Genomic DNA, 21,265 nt, shown 5'->3' on the forward strand with positions numbered 1-21,265 from the left:
AAATTGCAAAGATTCTCAATCCTAAGAAATTAGTAGACATAACTACAATGCGTAAGTTTATTTGATGTAACAATCAATTATATATATAATAATTGATCATTACAATCCTAGTAGAGCGAGCATTTTATATCTCATGTAGCTCCCTTCTCTAGTCCTATTATAAGGATTTGTTGACAAGTTGGCCACCATTAAAAGAATAATCAAAAAATAAATAAAAGTGTTCGTACTAAAATATAAAATGTGTAAGAAGAAAATAAAAATTATAGAAGCTGTTTGATGTGCCCATAAAAAATCATCAATATGAATTTGAAAGAAAAAAAAAAATAGAGAAAAACAAACAAGGAAAAGAGAGTCTACTCTCTTAGTTTGGCTAAAGGAGAGTAGGAGAGTAGAGCATGGAAAAAGATTACAAGGTGCTTAGAGTTGTAACAATTACATGTTTAAATTAAAACGATGTGTTTAATTTTTTTTTTAAGCAAAACTTGAGAGTATGTATGGGCGTTGACCTAAACAGGTCAAAAATTCCACCTATCTAACTTATGACTGAATAAAATTTGAAGAGAGATTTTGTATCAAAAACAAAATAGATGCTTCAAGGGGTGCTAAATCGAGCTGAGACCGTCAATTGTCAATTTAGTTTCAGGTCTATTGGTTGGTGTTAATAGTGTAGCGTCAGAGGTACAAGATATTGCACACGCGTCCAAATCTCTAAAAGATTTAGGGTGCGTTTAAGATTGCGATTTCGCAAGAATAATCTGCGTTTTAAAAGATATTGCAGAACGTAAAACGTTTAACACTGCGATTTAAAAAGCACTTAATTTAAAATTGGAAAAAAAATTTGCAATTTCAATAAGCAGGCTACGGAGTGCTTATTTGGAAAAATACAAATTTAAACCAAAATCATGAATTCGCATAACAAATATTTAATAAAAAATGTATTTTTTAACCTATTTTACCGAACGCCTTTACGATTTTAAAAAGTAGCAATTTCAAAAACGTTATTTTTAAAATCGCACTTATTGAAACCGCAATTCCAAATAGACCCTTAGTGGCCATTAGAATTGGAGGTGTTAGATTTTACACCCTTGCAACCAAACATGGCTTCAATTGGGTATAGAGGTGCGATATCTCGCATTGTCGCCATATTTGGTGACGACTAATTGTGGAAAATACCAAACTTCTTTAAAGTGCCAAACACTTAATATTCCAATCAATTTTGTCGAAACCTTTAGTCGAGTCAGGTGAGGTGGTAATTTACACAACCCTCCTTAAGGAGATCCCAAAAGTGAATGAGCAAAGTAGAACTCATGATTAAAAAAGACTTATGGGAAACTAACTAAATAGGCCATAATTTTACAGGAAGAGGCCAGGGAAAAGATTGAAGGGTTTCAAAAAAAAATAAAAACAAAGCCAATCAAAAAGAGGCCCAATAGCTCGTCAAATTTGGACAAAAAAAAGGCCCAATAGCAGCCCCTTCTATGTATATGTAATGTGCGCGCGCTCAGGAATAGAAAAACCTGGAAACCTGACCCGACCTGACTGAAATGAAAAAGACGCGCTCGATTCAACTTGATGGCTGGATTTCGACATCTTTGTTTTGACAGTCAGAATTTAAGACACCATCTTGTATGCCCAAGTTGTTTAAGCTCAACAATCATAGGAAGAAAAAAAACATTTAAACATATAATATTTACCAGAATTCATAGAATCTCAAAAAGAAATTACAAGTAATGTCCACCAAATAACTTTAGAATTATTTTTGAGAACATTTAGAGGAACATAAATAATAACTAAAAAGATAAAGTAATATATAAATAAATATATATATATACACATTTACATAAAATTAGATTCCAGTAGAATCAATTTCAAGACTTCAAGGCAATCCCTCCATGTACAGCTGGCACCTGCTGATGTCGCTTCACTGCAAAATAATTTATAATTTAGTTTTTATTTTGGTAAGAGTTATGACCACTAGATACTGACGACCAAGGTTCTGAATAAATAATTTATTAAACTTTTATACGACTGTTTGATGATTGATGATGTGGGCTATGCCGATGTGCAACTTTGAAGACACGACATGCTTAGACTTAAATAGAAATGGAACTCTTGAAACCTTAAAAGTATGGGTGTCAACCCGGTCCGGTTTCTCGGTTTTTGGCCAAAACCGGGAACTAGAACCGGGGTACCCTGGTTCTCTATTTTTGGGAACCGGAACCCCGGTTAACCGGGGTCCCAGTTACCGGCCGATTCCGGTTTTACCCGGTCCAATAACCGGTTTTTTAAAAAAATTGGTTTTTGGGCTTATTTTAGGCCCAATACCTAAAATAAGTCCATTTTTTTCATAAGTTGGCTCATTTTAAAAAAAAATATATTAGTCTAAATTAAAGAAGCTTTGTTGTGATTATTCCAAATAATTAAAAAATAACCTAAAAAAGCTAAAAAAATCCTAAAAAAATCAATGTTTTTAATATATATAAAAAAAATATAAACCCGGTTCCGGTATATATATATTATTAAATATAAACCCGGTTCCGGTTTCCTAGTAATTTTTGAAACCCCTACTTAAAAGGCAAATCACAAGCAAGAACAAAAACAAATAACACACATACAGGATACAAAGCAAGCAAGGGAAAGTTGACATAATTGATACAATGCAAATACAGGATACAAAGCAAGCAAGGGAAAGTTGGCATAATTACGATTAAAAGAAATGCATACCTCAGTTAAGGCCATGGAATTGGATTGAGCAACCCGAGAAGAACCTCCAATGTTCATGTTTGGTGTTGGCAGTGCCTGTGCATGCACAAATCAACTCTTGTTAGATCCCATGAATTTAATGCTTATACAAATATTAATCAGACCGAAAAACAAGACCAAAAATATAACCCAACATATGCTTTGATCAAAACTAAAATTCTTTTTCTTGTTTTCGGCTACCCAACCCGAACCCAGCGGGTTTGAACAATGCTACCCGCAACGTGAATACAGTGAACCCTATCTGCCGGTTTTGGGTTTTGCGGGGCGGGTACCCGCTTGCCCAAAATATTTTTACCCGCAACCCGCCCCACAATCCATCCCGTTTCCGCAAAAATCGTGCGAATCGGGGCGGGGCAGGTGGAGCGGGTTGGGCGTGCACGGTTTGGTTCGGGCGGGTTTTGGCCTTTTCGGCTACCCGACCCAAACCCAGAGGGTTCGTAAAATGCTACCCGCAACCCGAATACAGTGAACCCTATCCGCCGGGTTGGGCGGGTCGGGTAGGGTTTTGAGAATTCAAAGCATCAAAATTTTCTCTTGCATTTTCTCAGAAAGCAAACGGATCGTAAAGAGAGAGAGAGAGAGAATAGGCTTACTTGCAGTGGGAGGAGTAGGATCGGAGAGCTTTGCAGTTTGAGAATTTGTTGGGCAAATGCGACTAGATGATTGTTTAGGCTTTTCAACGATCGATGATGATTCCAGAGACAAACGAAAGCGATTCAGATGAATGTGGTTTCAAAGCTTCCCCAAGTCGGTCCCAATCTCAGTCCGATGAAAGGTATGGAGGTGTTCTGGGTCTATGAGACTGGAAGGGGGAGATTGAACAGTGAAAAGCTTTCAAGTGGCAAACATAAGCCCAGATTCTGTGATTCTCGCACGCAGCGGCGGAGCAGCAAGAGAGAGAGGGAGCAACTTAGAGAGAAGGAGGAGCGGCGAGACTTGCGAGAGTGAGAGAGGTGGCGGCGAGAGTGAGACTGCGAGAGATTAGAACTAGGGTTTTAAAACCCTAGATCTAGGGTTTTCCTTTTATTTGCTGAGGGGCGGATCGGGGCGGGCGTTAAAAAAAAATGGAAAAGGTGAAGTCACAACTATTTTGCCCTATTTTTTAATTTTTTAAAAAAATAACAAAATTAAAAATAAAAAAATTTCTGAAACAATAATTTTTATTTTTATTATTCCTTTTTTTTTGTATTTTTTTTTAAAAAATAAAAACTGTATTTAGCTTCAAAAACTTTTTTCTTATTTTTTTAATTTAAGAAATAAGAAAAAAATTGGCCCCAAGTTGAAGCTGTATCATTCCTACAAAAAATACAGCCCCTAAATTTCACCGCAAAGGTTCTCTTCTTTGTGCTCACCAATCATGAGGTGACACCTAAGGCCATCATTCTAAACCCTCAGCTTATCATAAAAACACAACCCCGTCATACCAAATATGAGCAAAAAAAACTTAAAAAATTAATTAAGTTTTTTTTATAAAATAAAAAAATAAATAGAAGGGGTGGCTGCCAGCCACCCCAAGTGGGAGAGGGGGTGGCTAGCGAGCCACCCCAAAGGGAGGTGGGGGCGGCTTGCTGCCACCCTCCGCCCCTAGGGGTGGCTACACTTGTTTTGTAGCCACCCTCTAATTTTTTTTTTTTAAAAAAATTGACCTTATATAATTAGGTGGTTGTGTTTGTTTTTCTTAATGTATTTCATGCTTAGGTGTCACTTATTGATTGGTGGGCACAAAGGGGTTAATTTGTGCCACAATTTTATTAAAGTTATTCTCTTATTTTTTTGGGAGAAGCAAGTAGGCGAAATTTGAACTGCATACCTACTTTTCAAAAAGAAAATTAAATTGTAAAAGTTAGGAAAAAATATAAAAAAAACCTTTCAAACTAACAACAATTTGCGATAGAGCTCCATAATATTCAAAATGTATTAAATTAGCCTATACAAGGAAAGTTAACATAATTAAACTAGAGAAGCGATTAAAAGAAATGCATACCTCAGTTAAGGCCATGGAATTGGATTGAGCAACAAAAGTATGAGAAGACCCTCCAAGAATGTTCATGTTTGGTGCTGGGATAATAGCAAGAGTCTCATGGTGGATCAAATGAGGTCCTTATGAGTGTTAAGTGAGCGAAGCTCTTATGAGTGAGCTCGGGCTCGGCTCGTATAAACTCGACTCAATTATTAAATGAGGCATTTCGTAAACACAAATATTAGCTTAAATATTAAACGAAGCAAGCTCAACTCGACTTGGTTAGGCTCGTGAGTAGCTTGTATAAGGCTCGAATTGGTTACTCTTCACATAGTTGCTCATATTAATATTAAAAATTGATTATTTTTTCTTTTAATAGCATCATTTTATTATAAAATGATGCATATCCTTTCTCTTGTCTTGCTGTATTGCCTTACGCTCCATACTTTGCTAGCTAGGCTAAGTAAATGCTCATATGCAAACAGGCTTCTTGAACCGTTTAAGAGTACTTGAAGTTTAAATTTATAATAAAAAAAAATTAAATAAAATTAAATATACAAGTTAGCTTGCGAGCTGGCTCAACTTATTATGAGCTCAAGCTTGATTTTTCGGTTCGTCCTTAAGCTCGGCTCGAATAAAATTTAAACGAGCCGAACCCAAACATGGGTAGCTCACTCAAGCTCGGCTTATTTTGAACAACTTTCTATTCACTAATTTCCTCTAAGCACTAAGGTTCACATAGTTATAAATGTAAAAATAAATAAATAAAATAAGCTGATACAATTTCCATATGTACCTCACAAAAGTACATATAATGAGAAAAGTTTGTCTTGCGAAGGTATAAATGGTCACAGGTTTGCCATTTTCCGATTTCAACCTCCAGTATCAGATTTTTTAGTAACTATTAAAAAAAAAAAAAAAAATACAAAAGAAAAAAACTTGTGATATAACAACAACGAATATAAGTTCTGCCTGCTAAACTATAAAAATAACAACTGTAAGAACTCGCAAATAGGGAAAGGGGATCCAAAAAAAAAAAAAAGGCGACGTAAAATAGCAAAATATAAATTACAGAAGTTCCCAAAATTTTTGGAGGCCACAAATATTACAAAATGGCCAACAGTTTTTCAGACTTGTATTGTTTTTTTCCTAGATTTTTTCTTTTGCTGCTTATGTTCTTCATATAGCTGTAGGTATGATGTAGTACGATCTAACTCAGCCCTCAATCTTTCATTCTCCTTAATGTCACGAAGAAGCATGAAATGTGTAGAGAGTTTCTTCCTCACCTTATCTTCATCGATTGGATCTGTATCCGGAGCAGGGTCGGTAATGGCTGATGTGGAAGACCCACTTCCTCTTTTCCTCTTGTTATTCAGTTTCATGCTGTGACTCTGCGGGGTGAAGGACTCTCTTTCAAGTGACAAATCCAGAAAAGCTTGTTGAGGAGAAACAGTGGAGAGAAAAACTTGGTTGTTAGCACTGGTCATGCTTGAAATGCTTGAAGCCAGTGTCGAGACAGCGGGGTGATAATGCTTAGAGAGAAGATCGAGTTCCCAAAGGACTGAAGCAAGAGCACCACTTAAATTGGGGTCTGAGGCATATGGCTGATATTTCTGCACATTAAATATAGATAGAAAAGAGAGGAAATTTCAGATTTTGGTTATTGATATGTCAAAGGGAAAACTAACACGACCCCTACATGCAAAACGGTACTTTTGCCACCATAACATGGAAGTCTGCAACAATTCTTGAGCAGGCACAAGTAGTCCATATATGTCAGTCAACAGATAAAGTAGATGTAGCAAATGAAAAAAAAAAAAAAAACACTAAACATGAAGCAAAGGTTCTGAATTAACAAACACGAAATTTGTATCTTCTATCTAAGCATGAGTAGGCAAGAACTTACCGCAATGGTACCTGAAACCGAACCACCTCCAGCATCATTTTCCAAGAGATTCCGGCATTTCACATTCTTCTGAAGAAGATGCTTCGATGTAACCAATGCTGCAAAGTTTCAAAGCAGAATCAGTTAGCAATACAGAAGAATAGCACAAGGTATTTGATAATGAATTGGGTAACTGATGTAAACAACATACCAGCCATGGCCTCTGCAGATCCAAAGCACAATGAAAATGTGGCCAAACGTTTTACAAATGCAGCAGCCTTTAGCATGTCATGCTGTCTATCTTCACACAACATCGTCTTAAGAGCTTCAGCTAACACCCCACCCAGATCTCTGATCCACGAACAATTAAAATTACAAAATGAAATGAAAAAAAAAATACATTAGTACAGCGCACCTCCCTTGCATGAGGCCGCTATTGAGAGAGAGAGAGAGAGGAATGAGAAATTGGAACTAGAAGAATGAGAGAAAGCACACGAACTAACTTACCCATTCAAAGAAGAGTATTCCTTCCCCCCAACTAAAAAAATTACAATAATAATACAATAATAATTAAAAGTAAAAGAGGAATTGATAGGTTTTTGCTATTGCCTGATTGGGATGCTCACTTTCCTGATGTTTGTCAGAGATGATTTCCTAGACTTTTATTGGACCATTTCCCTGTGGTGCTTGATTGTGGTGTTGCAGTAAGGAGCAGTAGGTATTTTAAGTTTGAAAATATGTGGTTGTCGTCCGAGGGTTTTGTGGAACAGGTGAAAAAGTGGTGGATGGCTTATTCTTTTCAAGGTTCTCCTAGTTTTTTTCTGGCAAATAAGTTGAGAAACAAGTTGAGTGCTTTGAAAACGGATCTGAAAAAATGAAATGAAGATGTTTTTGGCAACGTTGGAAAGCAGAAAAATTATCTTTTGGATGGTATCCGCAATCTTGATATTATTGCAGAAGGAAGACCCTTATCTGGAGCTGAAAGATTGAGAAAGGAATGTTAACGGGTTAAGAGAGGTTTATTCTTTAGAAGAAATGAGTTTGCAGCAGAAGTCAAGGGCTCTATGGTTGAGCGAGGAAGATAAGAACACTTAATTCTTCTACAGTGTGGCAAATTCCATTAGAAGAAACAATATCGTCGATTTTTTAGTTGTTAATGGAACTTTGTCCCCCGACTCTATAGAAATAAGGGAGCATATTGTGAATTTTTACAATCAGCTATATTCAAAACAATCAGTTGGAGGCCAAAACTGGTTGGGCTTTCTGTTGCTTCCATTGGAGTTGATGAGGGTTCTTGGTTGGAGAGAGATTTTGAGAGAGAGGCTTTTAAGGTGGTGAGAGCATTGAATGGTGTGATAAGGCTCCAAGTCCAAGCCCTGGTGAATTTTCTATGGCATTTTTTCAGACTTGTTAGGAGGTCATTAAAAATGATATTATGGATGTTTTCAAGGAGTTTCATCCCCAAGGGGATTTTGAAAAGAGCTTGAATGCAACTTTTGTTTCCGTTATCCCCACAAAACCAGGTGCCATGGGTATTAAATATTTTCATCCTATTAGTCCAGTGGGTGGTATTTATAAACTAATCTCTAAGGTCCTTGTGAATAGGTTGAAAACGGTGTTGGAGAAGATTATATCCAGGTCGCAAAATGCATTTATTTGGGGGAGACAAATTTTAGACTCCATTTTGATAGCTAAATGAATGTCTTGATGGTCAAAGTAGATCAAAGAAACCTGGTGTTCTGTGTAAATTGGACCTAGAGAAGGCCTACGATTATGTGCATTGGAAATTCTTGTTGTATTTGTTGAAGAGATATGGCTTTGGGGAGAAATGGATAGCATGGATAGCTCATTGTATTTCTACAGTGTGGTCTCAATTCTAGTTAATGGATCTCCTTTTGGGCTTTTTCAAAGTTTTTGTGGATTGAGACAGGATCCTTTTATCTCCGCTATTGTTTGTGATTGTTATTGAGGATTTTGAGTAGAATGTCAATCACCGTGGAAAGGGGGCTTTCATCAAGGTTTTCAGTGGGGTAGAGGACTAATGCAAAACTTCTAGTATCTCATCTTTTGTTTGCGAACGATACCTTGATCTTTTGTGAGGCAAATCATGAACATCTCTGTCACTTGAGTTGCCTTTTCTTATCATTTGAAGCAATTTCAGGGTCGAAGATAAATTTAATCAAAATTCGTTCCCTTCAGAGATGTGGATGATGTACGAGGTTTGGCTCAATGGAATATATCATTTACCAAACCCGTGCAAAATTTGAAGGTGAATTTGGTAACTTATTTCTTTGGTCTTTTGTTCTTTATCAGGCTACGACAAGGGACAAAGAATAAAATATGTTGGACCCCCTCCAAATGGTGGAAGTATAAAGTTATCATGCGCTATCCATTCTTGTAGGCTTCCCATTTCCTTGGAAGAGTATTTGGAAAGGTAAGGCTCATTTGAGAGGCATTTTTTTTTATGGACTACATATCTAGGGAGGATCTTAACTTTGAATAACTTGAGGAAGATGAAAGTCATAGTGGTAGACTAGTGTTGTATGTGTAAGAGAAAAGGAAAATCCATAGATCTTTTTCATTGTAAGGTGGCATGAGAGTTATGGGTTGTGCTATTCTTTGGTGTAGAGTGGATTATGCCAAGAAAGGTAATTGTTGGATAGTTGGAGAGAACATGTGGGAAGGCGTAAAATATTAAAGTTTGGAAGATGGCTCATTTGTGCTTAATGTGGTGCATTTGGAGATACACAAGAAGCTTTAGAGATCGTGAGATTTCCGTGGTAGAATTAAAATCCATCATGTTTAGATCTATTTATGCATGGATGGTAGTATATAATACTCTTCACTTTTTTAGTTTTATGAAAATTTTGTACTTTTGTTTCTTTTTCTCCCTTCTAAGATCTATCATGTATACTCTCTCTGTACATGAGTTGCGACCCTCTGCACTTTTTAATGAAATTGATTTAGTTATAAAATATATATATATAGAAGAATATGATGATGATGATGATGAAGAAGAAGAAAAGAAACAAGACCTCACCTCACCTCAACCCACTGATTTGCACAATGGCATAGATATTATAAACAAATCTCAAAGTAAGGAATTAATTGCAAAATTTATAGCTTAGGGAACATTGCATATGACCCTTTTAACTTAGGGCTGATAGCTGCAATTAATCTTTAAAAAAAGAAAAGACGGTTTCCATTTTTCAATACTATGGTACACATGAATGTATAGGTGTCATAGATCTGTTTTTTTTTTTTTTTTTTTTTTTAAGTAATGTTAGAAATCGCATTTTTATCCCACAATGCTACTGTAGCAGTTTCAACTAACCCTTGAATCTGTCCTTATTAAAAATAAAAATAAAAAACTTAAAAGGTTGGTTGGGACTGCTACATCAACATTGTGAGATAGTTACGGAATCAAAGTGTAGTTTCTAACATTACTCTTTATAAGTAATTGACACGGGGGAGGGGGAAATATGTATTATTTCTTTCACCAATAGTGCAGAAAAGTGAACTAAATGCTATTCAGATAAGTAGGTGTAAAAACATCTCTCAAGAATTTAAAACAAAAGCCCGATTAAAAAAATATATGGGCTGAGAACTCAAGAAAGAGATTGTAATACGTTAAAGCAGGATCATATCACAAAGCTTTCGCAGCTAAGCATTTAAGTTTTTATTTAAAAAGAGAACATTTTCTTAAAGCAAGCAGTATAGAGTATGTGCATCCAAAGCAACACTATGGAGTTGGCATGATTGCTACTAACCTTCCAGGCTTGTAATCAAGTATAAGATTGTAAAGCTGAACAAAAAAGTCCTGTAAATCAACATTCAAGGCGTCGAGATTGCTCTTCATCACTTTAAAGGCAACGATGCAGCATTGGAGGCCCTCAGATACTGTAAAGCAATTAAAATTTTTCTGACAATTGCCAGGGTTGCTACCACCAGAAGCAAGCTTTTTTTAGATAATTCATAAGATCGCCCATGAAATCTAAGTCAATTTGATGCGAGAATTTTCCTAATCCTTTCAGACATGGTGCGAGCAGCGGGTGGGACCCAGATTCACCAGAAACTGGATTGCCATTTTCTCCATGGCTTAGGAAGAAAATAAGAGAGAATATTAGCTAGTCTAATTCATATAAAATTCAATACGAACTTTAACAAAAAAAATCTGTCTGAACATAAACCTTTTAAGGGAAACAAAAACACTAGAAAAAAAAAAAAAACACTTATGGCTTAGGTCAATCGAGTATAAATGAGGACTCAATTCATTGCATATCCAATTTTAACGAAGTTGAGTACTCTTCCAGACATTATTTCCAAATTATTAATCACCCTATTGAACCAGGGTCCTGACTCCAATATTTTCAAACCTAGGTGCTCTCACACAGAACACATAATCTAATGAATTCATATATAGCAACAAGAAAGTCTATGCTGTCAAAAAAATCAAACAAACAAATCATCAAATTGCCTATAGGTAAAGAAGTTGGGAAGACTGTAACAGAGAAAACATAAAATTACCTATTGATAAAACAATTTGGATGATGTCAACTAAGAAACCAATACCACAGAATACATGAAGAATTAACTAAATCAGTAGCAGTAATACAAAAGCTCAGTATAAGGAAAATGAAAATTCAGACTTGCCCACTATTAGTAATATGATATCAAACAAATCAGGTTTTGATTGCATGATAATAAGAACAGGCTTTGTTTGGGACAAAAGTGGTTTGAAATCCAGGCACAGATTGCTCTTCATTCAACCCAGAAACAACTTAAAAATAAGGGTAAGTCCACGTACCTCTTTCAAACTACTACCCAATTGACAATGTCTCCCACAAACTTTCAATTGTGATAATGTTCTCCCCAAACTACCAAAATATTATCAATGTCCCCCCCCAGACTAACAAAAAGATATATATTTTTTTTCAAAACAATTTTTTATTTTTTATTTTTATTTTTTTTAAATATGGCCAACCCTTGGATTATATATATTTTTTAGTTTTAGGGATTTTCTAGAAGTTTTAGCATTTTTTGTTTTTATTTTATGGTAGTTTCACCATTTGAGGAAACATTGACAATTTTTGGTAGTTTGAGGAAGATATGTGGACTTTTCCCTAAAAATAATGATGCCAAATCCCTAACCATGAGCCAAAGCATCAGTATACAAAACTCAATAAAACCAAACCAACAAAAAATTTCTTTCTATTGGGTTTTTTAGAAGATAAATGCTAGAGGTACTAAATTTTTTACTAACATGATGTGTAGCTCATTCATTGGAAAAAAACAAAATAATTAATTAAGAAAAATGTAACGAGTACCAATGAATGAGTTACACATCACGTTAGTAAGCCTCTGTTAGTAAAAGATTTAGTACCCCTAGCATTTCTCTTTCTACAGTACAACTTCTTTTTGACAAACCATAGTTATGACTATATCATACATAACCATAAAGTAGCATACAATCCAGCAGGACCAACAAAAATGTAAACCTAATTATACCCAAAGTGACAACAGCAGGCCTAAGCATCAATTTCCAGTGTACTTAAGAATCAAGAGCATCCCCAAGCACGATATTATGTGCATTTGCATTCAATTACATGTAAAAGATGTGTACATGAAAGCCATTGCAAATAAACTATTTCTGAGATATAAACATCCAACAAATAATAACCAAAACAATTGGACAGGTGGTCAGTTGCCTTGACTCGCAAGCATAAGGCAGAGTTGAATCCCATCAATTGGATTCAGGAGTGTTGACCTAAAAACCACTCTGAGACTCTGAGCCCAATCGAGAGTGGATCAACTCCCACTTGCTCCAATTTATGCACATGAACTAACTAGCTTCTTATTGACAGACCATATTGGATTAGGGAATTCATATTAAGCTCCACTATTTTTAGTAATAACATTGGAACACACCTGGCAACCGTTTGCTGAATGGAATGTTTCAAAATGCGAAAATGTGTCTCAAATACAGCAAAAAGTGTCTCTGATTGCATCCTTCTCCGCTCCATCACATCTGGGGTAAAAGAAACTGCCTTATAATCAGCAGTAACCTGTATAAAGCATGACAATGAACAATTAAATCAGAAAGAACAAAAATTAAGAAGGTAATGTTTCTTATGGATAAAGGAATACCTCCTCTCTCATCTTTGTCATCAACTGTTTCCTACTTTTCTTTTTGTCACTTTCTTGCAATTGACTTGACTCCTCAAGATTCTTTCTTTTTCTATTTTTCTTGTTTTTCACTCTATTATTATCCTCATTTGGTTTTTCAGGCCTCCCAAGATCATCATCAAACGACAAGGACAAGAAAACCTGAGAAAGTAGTTAAAACAGTAACGACCAGAGATAAAAGTTACGCAAGAAAGTAATCCAAAGCAGAATAATTTTTTAATATACAGTTTGGTTCTAGATTTACATCCTACTTCAATTATTTATAGCATATTGGGATACTAATATGCAGGAGACTTTTTGTACATCCATTTTTTTTTCTTCAATAGGTAGACACTCATACACTTATATGGGATTGAACCTACGATACCCCAACCCCTTGTTTTATGGAAGGAGCTAGCATTTTGTCCAAAGAGCATTGGCAAGTCCTTTTGCACATCATAGCACAACTTTTACATTGACAACTACTATATAAGCTTTAGACTGATGAATATAAAGGACTGGGTTTTCCTAGTACGAAAGATTAAAATTTTAGAACATAATTGGTTCAAAAACTGCTTGGCATATTTGCATCCAGTACTATGAGTCAAAAATTTTGAGCAAATTTGGTATATTTAAGGGATTTCAATGGAGAAAATATTTTAGAGACAGAAACCATGGTAAGCTGTTTACAAGCTCCCCTAGGACACACCAAGCTTTTTACAATCATGCATCAAAAATACAGTAATGTACTGCTCATATTTCTCTTTCAAAAGAAATAACTAAAAAAAAGAAGGAAAAAATAAAGAAAGAACTAAAATAACTGAAAAGAAAAATCAAGAAAAACTTGGAGTAGAAAGAGAAACCAAGCGATAAGAAAGACATAAATTTCTTGTGCTCGCATGTTTCCTTGGCTTCAATCACTTTGCATATAAAACTTTGCCGGATCATGAAAAACCAACCACAAACCAAAATCCAAGATAATTCTTAGCATCCTGAAAAACTTATTTGAAAGATACCTAACATTTTAAGAAAGCTTATTTGCATTTACATTGGGTAGATGGAAGAGAACTTGACTTCAGATTACGAAATTATGTAAAATAATAACTAATGAATACATGTCATTAGTCGTTATTCGAAGGACAGGGCATTTATTCCAAATTACTTCTGTTAAATTGGAGTGCGAATATAAAAACTTTTTCCAAGCAGAAAACTTAATTTGGTATGCAACCAACTCACTTTCCAAACATGCTAGGTGCGTCTAGTCGTCAGCTCAGTCAATACACAAGATCAATAAGAAATCAAAAGATCAACAGTGATGAATACATAAAAGTATAAATAGCAAAGAGCAGAAAAATCTCAATGAACCTATACAACCCAAGACTTTAAAAGCATAAGCTACTCTATAACCCAAGAATATGCTTTCTTAATAGCTGATCATGGATTCTAAGTGAAGAACAACCAAAGGTATGAACAGTTATAAGTCTATTTTGTATAGCTTTTGATTGTATATGTAGGGAAACCTCTTTGCAGCTATAATCTGTCTATACAACAGCCGGAAAGAAAGCTCGATTTGGAGCATGAACCAGAGTTTCTTTCCCAAGTAATTCACATCCAGTGAATGCAAAACCAATTCAAATCAGCTAAACAAAGGATTGACTCAAGCACAAGCATCAGTTACAAATCAATTTAAAACTAAAAAAAAAAAGAAAAAGAAAACTTGTGCCTCAACAAAATCAGGATGCAACTGGCAATTATTAGCTTTCACATGATCTGCAATCAACCTTACAGCCTCCACAGTAGCTTCACCACCATGTTTTCCCTAATTGGTAAAAAGAGACTTATTGTTGCACAGCAGTGTTTCCTGTCCAAGTAGTAGACAAATCCATTAGCAAGTTCAAACTGAGAATGAGAAACCACTAAATTGCCTCTTTTGTATATTTTTCGTGTACTTTTCAATAAATTATTATTCACCAAAAAAAGTTTAACAAAATTCAATTTCATTAATAACATTTTAACTTTAATTTCTTTGTTTCTTTAGACCACATACACACAAAAATTATTCAGTTGCCTGCTTATGCAGCAGTAGTTGTTTTAAGTACTATTTCTCACCAGAAATCTTGTCCAATGAATCAAACTTTAAAGAAACCAATAAACCTTAATATCATCAAGTAACCCACCCGTCTAATATTAATCATTCTTTTAAGAATCTATACATTCAGATCAGTTCTTATATGCCACAACCATGGCGAAACAAAAGCCAACTGAAAAGAACAGAACCAACATAACTCATGAAAAATGATAATAATAAATGATTAAAAAAATAAAGGGAAAATAGTTGGTGCCATCATGTTTTGACTTTTGAGAACCCAATTTCCAATTTGATGAATTTAAGACATGTGCTTTGAACATTTGTAAATCAAGACCTCTATTAGGTTTTCCATCAAATAAATAATAGAAACAAACGCAAAATACAATTATAGCCCTCAAATAAAAAAATTAAACAAAACAAAAAAAAAAAATCCATACCCATGGTTAGTCAACCTCCACAGCCATGGCATTGGCGAGTGCCCGGCCATGGAAGACCAACCTCCATGGCCACAAACTCACGGCTAATGAGTCGCCAAAGACCCACAACCGAGGCCATAGAGGTTTTGTGGGCCGAATAATTGTTTTGTCGGGCTTAGTAAGGCTGATCCATGACCCAACAGAGTGTTAGGAAAAGCTTGCAATATATTTGAAAAAGTGGTAGTGGTATAATTGTTCGTGTTGTGTTTGTCGCAAATTGCTTCTCTCCGACCTCCACCGATCGAATGCTTTACTCCAAGACCCTCACTCGAACAGCCTTATGTACCCTCTTGGAGCCATTACTCAACCATGTCCGGCCTCACATCCTATCCTATGCACCCATTTTCCAGTTCTTGACTGGCCACAACCTCTTAAAACTGGGCCAACAAGTGCATGCCCACATGGCCCTTCGTGGGGTCGAACCCAATGCCTTCCTCGCCGCCAAGATGGTCGCAATGTATGCGAGCTCTGGCAATCTTAACTCGGCTATGGCTGTATTTCACATGATCAGTAGCCCAACTGCTCTTGTATATAATTCGATACTTCGGGCTTGTGCTCGGTATGGGTGTTTCGAGATAACCATTGGGATTTACTTTCGAATGCACTCTCTGGGAGTTAAGGGTGATAACTTTACGTTCCCCTTTGTGCTCAAGTCTTGCGCCGAGTTGTCGAGTCGTTGGATGGGAAAATGTGTTCATGGGCAGAGTTTGAGAATTGGGTTGGAGTTTGATATGTATGTTGGGACTTCTTTGATTGATATGTATGTGAAATGTGGTGAATTCGCAGATGCCCGGAAGTTGTTTGATAAAATGACTGTGAGAGATATTTCGTCCTGGAATGCTTTAATTGCGGGGTATATGAGGGAGGGGGAAATTTATGTTGCTGAGGATTTGTTTAGGACAATGCCGTGTAGAAATATTGTTTCTTGGACTGCTATGATATCAGGGTATGCTCAGAACGGGTTGGCTGACCAGGCGTTGCGTGTGTTTGAGATGTTGAAAGAAGATTCGGAGGTAAAGCCTAATTGGGTAACAATAATGAGTGTGCTTCCTGCGTGTGCAGATTCAGCTGCTCTTGAGCAAGGGAGACGGATTCATGACTTTGCCAATGGGCTTGGTTTGGGTTCGAATGCCTCTGTACAGACAGCACTCGTTGGAATGTATGCTAAATGTGGAAGCCTTGCTGATGCTCCTCAATGTTTTGATAGGATAGGTCAACGTGAAAAGAATTTGGTTGCTTGGAATACTATGATAACTGCTTACACCTCTCATGGATGTGGAATGGAATGTCTATGGACTTTTGAGGAAATGATCAGAGTGGGCATTCAGCCTGATAACATCACATTTATAGGGTTATTATCTGGATGCAACCATTCAGGTCTTGTTGATGTTGGCTTAAATTACTTCAATTGTATGAACACATTATACTCTGTTGAGCCAAGAGTTGAACATTATGCTTGCATTGTTGATCTTTTGGGTCGTGCCGGACGCTTGGTGGAAGCAAAAGAGCTTATTGATAAAATGCCAATGCAAGCAGGACCAAGCGTATGGGGTGCATTGTTGTTTGCTTGTCAAAGCCACCGCAATTTGGAAATTGCAGAAATTGCTGCTAGAAAGTTGTTTGTCTTGGAACCAGAAAATAGTGGGAATTATGTCCTGCTTTCAAATATGTATGCTGAAGTCGGCATGTGGAAGGAGGTGGACAATTTGAGAGCGCTTCTAAAATGTCGAGGCATGATAAAAAGTCCTGGATGCAGTTGGATTTAGGTTAAATGGGAAAGCCCATTTGTTTCTTGGTAGAGATACATCTCACGCTCAAGTAAAGGAAATTTATTTGTTTTTAGAGGCATTGCCTAAGAGTATTTAAGGCGGCTGGTTACATACCTGATACTACTTTTGTTTTGCCTGATGTTAGCCAAGAGGAGAAAGAATATAACCTCACCTGCAGCAAAAAGCTAGCCATTGCATTTGGGCTTTTAAATGCTAGTCCTGGAGTAGTTCTCCGTGTGACCAAAATACCTTCGAATTTGTGGGATTGTCACACAGCCACCAAAGTTCACCTCAAAAATTTATGGGCGGGAGATGATTGTGAGAGATGTAAATCGATTCCATCAACTTAAAGATGGGTCTTGCTCCTGCGGAGATTATTGGTAGTTAAAATAATAGGACGCAAGGCAAGTCCTTAGGTTCTTATGCATTTTGTATTCCCCTGCTTCCTTGGTGATATGTTGAAGTGACATTTTTCATCATCCTGCACCGTATGTTTATATAAATTACAGCTGAATAAGCAAATTCAGCTGCTTGATGGGTATCTCTGTGCCAATTCAGTCAATGAGTAAGACAAAGATCACACTATTCTGCATCCACGGTAGCTAACCAGGTCTTTTCAATATGAAACACCTGAAGCAGCTACATTGAGGACTTCAATGAGATGTGATGCCCAAGTTAATCTACCAAATGAGACAGGAGGGTATGAAGGGTGGAATTCATCATCAGTTTCATTCTCTTCTGTAGATAGGTTTGGTATTTCTTCAAGCCCTATGGAGAGGGAACCATACATCCCTAAGTATGTTGAATTTAATTATATTGAAGGTTCTAATGACTAAAAGTATAGTAGTGGGAACTTCCCTTGGACAAAGGAGCTGGAGGTGCTCATCTGAATTACTGTCAAGTTTCTTATTTTCATAGATGTCATCCTGATTGTTGTTTGCCTACTTCCACTTTCAGGCCAATAACAAGAAAGTATTTGGGAACCACTCATTTCGCCCCAACCAAAGATAGGTCATTAATGCTACAATGAGTGGGGTTATGATGTTTTTGTTTTAATACCAACTTGAGGGCTAAAGAGTTACATATCAGGTAATTTTTTTTGAAAAGCTCTTATGAGTTATGATTTTTAATTAATACACTGTCTACTAGTTTCATTATCAGAACATGTTTTATGGTTTTGCCATCGTAGTTTTCAGTTATTCATAGTGTATGGTTTACTCCTGTATGGTCAATTACATCATTGATTGTGTGGGAATTCTTTTTTTCCTTTTCTTAGGTGCAAGACTTTTAGTTTCATTACTCGTTTTGGAAAAACTTCAATTACCACCCTTAATCTTTTATTACTTTTGTAATCATACTCTTAAAGTTAAAAAAGTGTCAATTTAAGACAACCATTTTTTAGAAGTTCGCAATATCAACCCTCCCATCCAAATTCAGCGTTAAATCCTAAAGAAAAAAGTGAAATTCCCAAAATATCCATGTCCAAATTCAAGCTATTTTTATAATTTATAAATATCTTAAGTGTATTTTGGGAATTTTACTCATTAACTGTTTGATTTAATGCTGTATTTTAACGGGAGGATTGACATTGCAAACTTCTGACAGTTGGTTATCCTAAATTGGCACTTTTAAAGTTTAAGGTTATAATTGTAAAGGTGATGAAAGATCAGGATAGTAAGTGAAGTTTTCCCTTTTTTTATGTTTGTAATATCAGGAAATTAAATTGTCTGTGGTTTACATTATAGGAGTTGACACTTTTGAATTTTGTTATCTTGCAGCTCTCTGCTCTAGTGCTCTTATTTGTCTAGGTATAATGTTGGTAATTTCTTCCCACGTGTCACTTATCCAAGATCAGATAATGCATCTATAACAGGTTATGTTTGCTTTATTGCTGACTTTTACAGCCTTTACTTTCATCTGAAGCATTTATGGTCTACTTATTTAACAAAAAACATTTATGTTTGCTTTTGAGTTGAATTATAGGCAAACAAACCTGCTGCTTACTTAAGTGCCAATATGGAGTGGGCAGAACAACAGTTGATTCTGAGAGAACTAAGTTCTGATTATTGTCAGGCTGTTATATGTCACACCAGAGAAAGTTGCCAAGTGAGTTTTGTTATTTGCATGTTTACTACACCAGATTCTTCAACAAGATAGCTAGGAGTGCTTTCAATGTTTTTGCAAAAAGTCGTGCACTAAATGTGTCACATTACTTAAGCTGCATCATTTAATCCCTATCTTTTTGTTAGAGAATAAACATAGAGGTTGATGCTTCTTGTAGTCCAAGATGAAAACTAGGTTTTTAACCAGTGAAGTCTTTCTCGTGCGAAATCTGTGCTTCAACCCCTGATTTTAGGATCTATAGCAAACAGCCCCCCGCCTACATAAATAGCCATGAATATGTTTTTTTTTTTTTTTTTTTTTTTTTTGTGCACTCATGATTATTATGTAATATAGGCGCTCAACATTGAGCCTTCTTTTCCCCAATTGCCAAACTAGCTCGGCCATTCTTGAGCTTTCTTCCACCTCCCAAGATTTAAACTAAAGCTAAAACTATGATGAAGTTTTTGCTTCAATCACTTATTCACAAATAATAGAACAACCACCAACAACCCAATTAAAGCAATGCTGAAGTCTAGTAACGTTAAGAAGTGGTACTTTTTTGCCCATGCACAGGAGAAGAAAAGAGATTAAAGGAGAAAGAGAGAGAAGCATGGTGGGAACTTGTTTAAGAGTGGCACATCTTAAATCTTTTTCATGAGACTTGCCCCCTCTACTCTTCCACAACTCCGCCTTTTTATTTAATTTAATTAATTAATTTATTTGTTTAATCTTTTTAAGTTTTAGCTTATTTGTCTGTGTTTTCATGTGGGTTATTTTGAACGGTCCTAAAACACGTCTTCATTTTATTGGACATGATATGACATCATTGCTAAAAGTTTAATAGAATGCAAATAGAGAAATAATTAGTCTTAATAATTTGCCCATATTTTTCCTATATTCTATTACAAATTTAATAGATCAACCATTAGATTTGTGAAATCTATAATCGACTTATGTAGAATCCACATAAGTCCACAAATTTAATAGTTGATTTTAAAGATGATATAGGGAAAATATGGACAAAAATTTTGACACCAATTATTTCTCATGAAAATAGAACAAGTTATTTGATATGAGTGTGAATCTTAGGTAGTGGTTTGATAACTTCTAAACCTTAAAAAAGAGCAATTTGATCAAATGTTAATTATATAATCCGTGTAATTATGGCATTTTTCTATAGAGGATGTGATTGTATTGGGTAACTCCCCCTTTTAATCCCTTTTGGAGAAAATAAGTTGATTTAATTAGTTGCTAAAGAATTATAAGTTGTGATGATGATTAAAACATTTTTAAAAAAGCAATAGGATCAATATTCCTCATTTTATTGCAATTCTTCTATCATTTTGAGCCCAAAAGAAAAAAAGGTTTACAATGGAAACAGATATATGCTAACTTCACAAGGCCGGTATCTTGAGAGCTTGGCGTACATGGACAAATCAAAAGCCGAAGTACTAGTAAATGAGCATTGCTTTAAAGCAGCAAATATATACAAAAAAGATTTGATAACATTTATTTACACCATCCATACCCTATTTGATACGCGTTAAAAGCCTACTTTTTTGGTGTAAAAAGATAAATAAAATTTTATTTACGAAACAAATTTATCACTTCACATTCCAAACACAAAATGCTACTATACAGTTACAAAATTTTTTTTTTTTTTTTTTTTTTTGATATGTCCGCACAAGAAGGGTGAGGGAGATTCAAACTAGTGACTTCCGCTTCATGAGGCGTGGTTCTAGTCGATTGAGCTACCTCTTGGGGACTACATTTACAAATGTTGGAGACAAGTGAAGTGATAAGATATCATCATTTCAAAAAAAGAAAAAAATGTGAAGTGATAAGAATTTACAATATGAAGTGCTACTATTTTCTTAAAAAAATAAAAAAAGAATTGTTTATCCCCCAAATTTAAGTAAAACACCATGATCCCCAATAACCCCATTAAAAATAGACAAAATAATCACCTATTTTGGACGGCCAGACTGGTAGTGGGTCACCTGCAAAATAGAGAAAATAGTCACCTAATGTCCACCGGTCCTCGGGAGGACCAAG

General features: G+C 35.7%; 1 long non-coding RNA gene and 2 pseudogenes across 6 annotated transcripts; 1 reads left to right on the top strand and 2 right to left on the bottom strand.

Moving 5' to 3' along the window:
* Positions 1-1,696: 1,696 nt before the first annotated feature.
* Positions 1,697-3,817, bottom strand: LOC132166939 (uncharacterized). Its single transcript, XR_009438644.2, has 3 exons — positions 3,357-3,817; positions 2,725-2,799; positions 1,697-1,924 (listed from the first exon to the last, which is right to left on the bottom strand). It is a non-coding gene; the product is annotated as an uncharacterized LOC132166939 (long non-coding RNA).
* A 1,827-nt stretch (positions 3,818-5,644) lies between these two features.
* On the bottom strand, positions 5,645-13,103 carry LOC148587542 (nucleolar complex-associated protein 3-like; annotated as a pseudogene). The gene is made up of 7 exons (XR_015911321.1): positions 13,098-13,103; positions 12,756-12,935; positions 12,537-12,673; positions 10,379-10,706; positions 6,820-6,959; positions 6,630-6,727; positions 5,645-6,336 (listed from the first exon to the last, which is right to left on the bottom strand). The product of XR_015911321.1 is annotated as a nucleolar complex-associated protein 3-like (transcript).
* Positions 13,104-15,555: 2,452 nt separating this feature from the next.
* On the top strand, positions 15,556-19,998 carry LOC132166913 (pentatricopeptide repeat-containing protein At2g20540 pseudogene; annotated as a pseudogene). Of its 4 annotated transcripts, none has more exons than XR_015911376.1 (4): positions 15,556-18,196; positions 18,886-18,980; positions 19,091-19,213; positions 19,784-19,998. The product of XR_015911376.1 is annotated as a pentatricopeptide repeat-containing protein At2g20540 pseudogene, transcript variant X3 (transcript). The 4 variants fall into 4 exon arrangements; XR_015911375.1 differs by lacking the exon at positions 19,784-19,998 and having other exon boundaries at positions 15,556-17,985; positions 18,065-18,196; positions 19,091-19,518; XR_015911374.1 differs by lacking the exon at positions 19,784-19,998 and having other exon boundaries at positions 19,091-19,518.
* The last annotated feature ends 1,267 nt before the right edge of the window (positions 19,999-21,265 follow it).

This window comes from Corylus avellana, chromosome 2 (assembly GCF_965113065.1).
Source record: "Corylus avellana chromosome 2, dhCorAvel1.hap1.2, whole genome shotgun sequence".
Taxonomy (NCBI): Eukaryota; Viridiplantae; Streptophyta; class Magnoliopsida; order Fagales; family Betulaceae; genus Corylus; species Corylus avellana.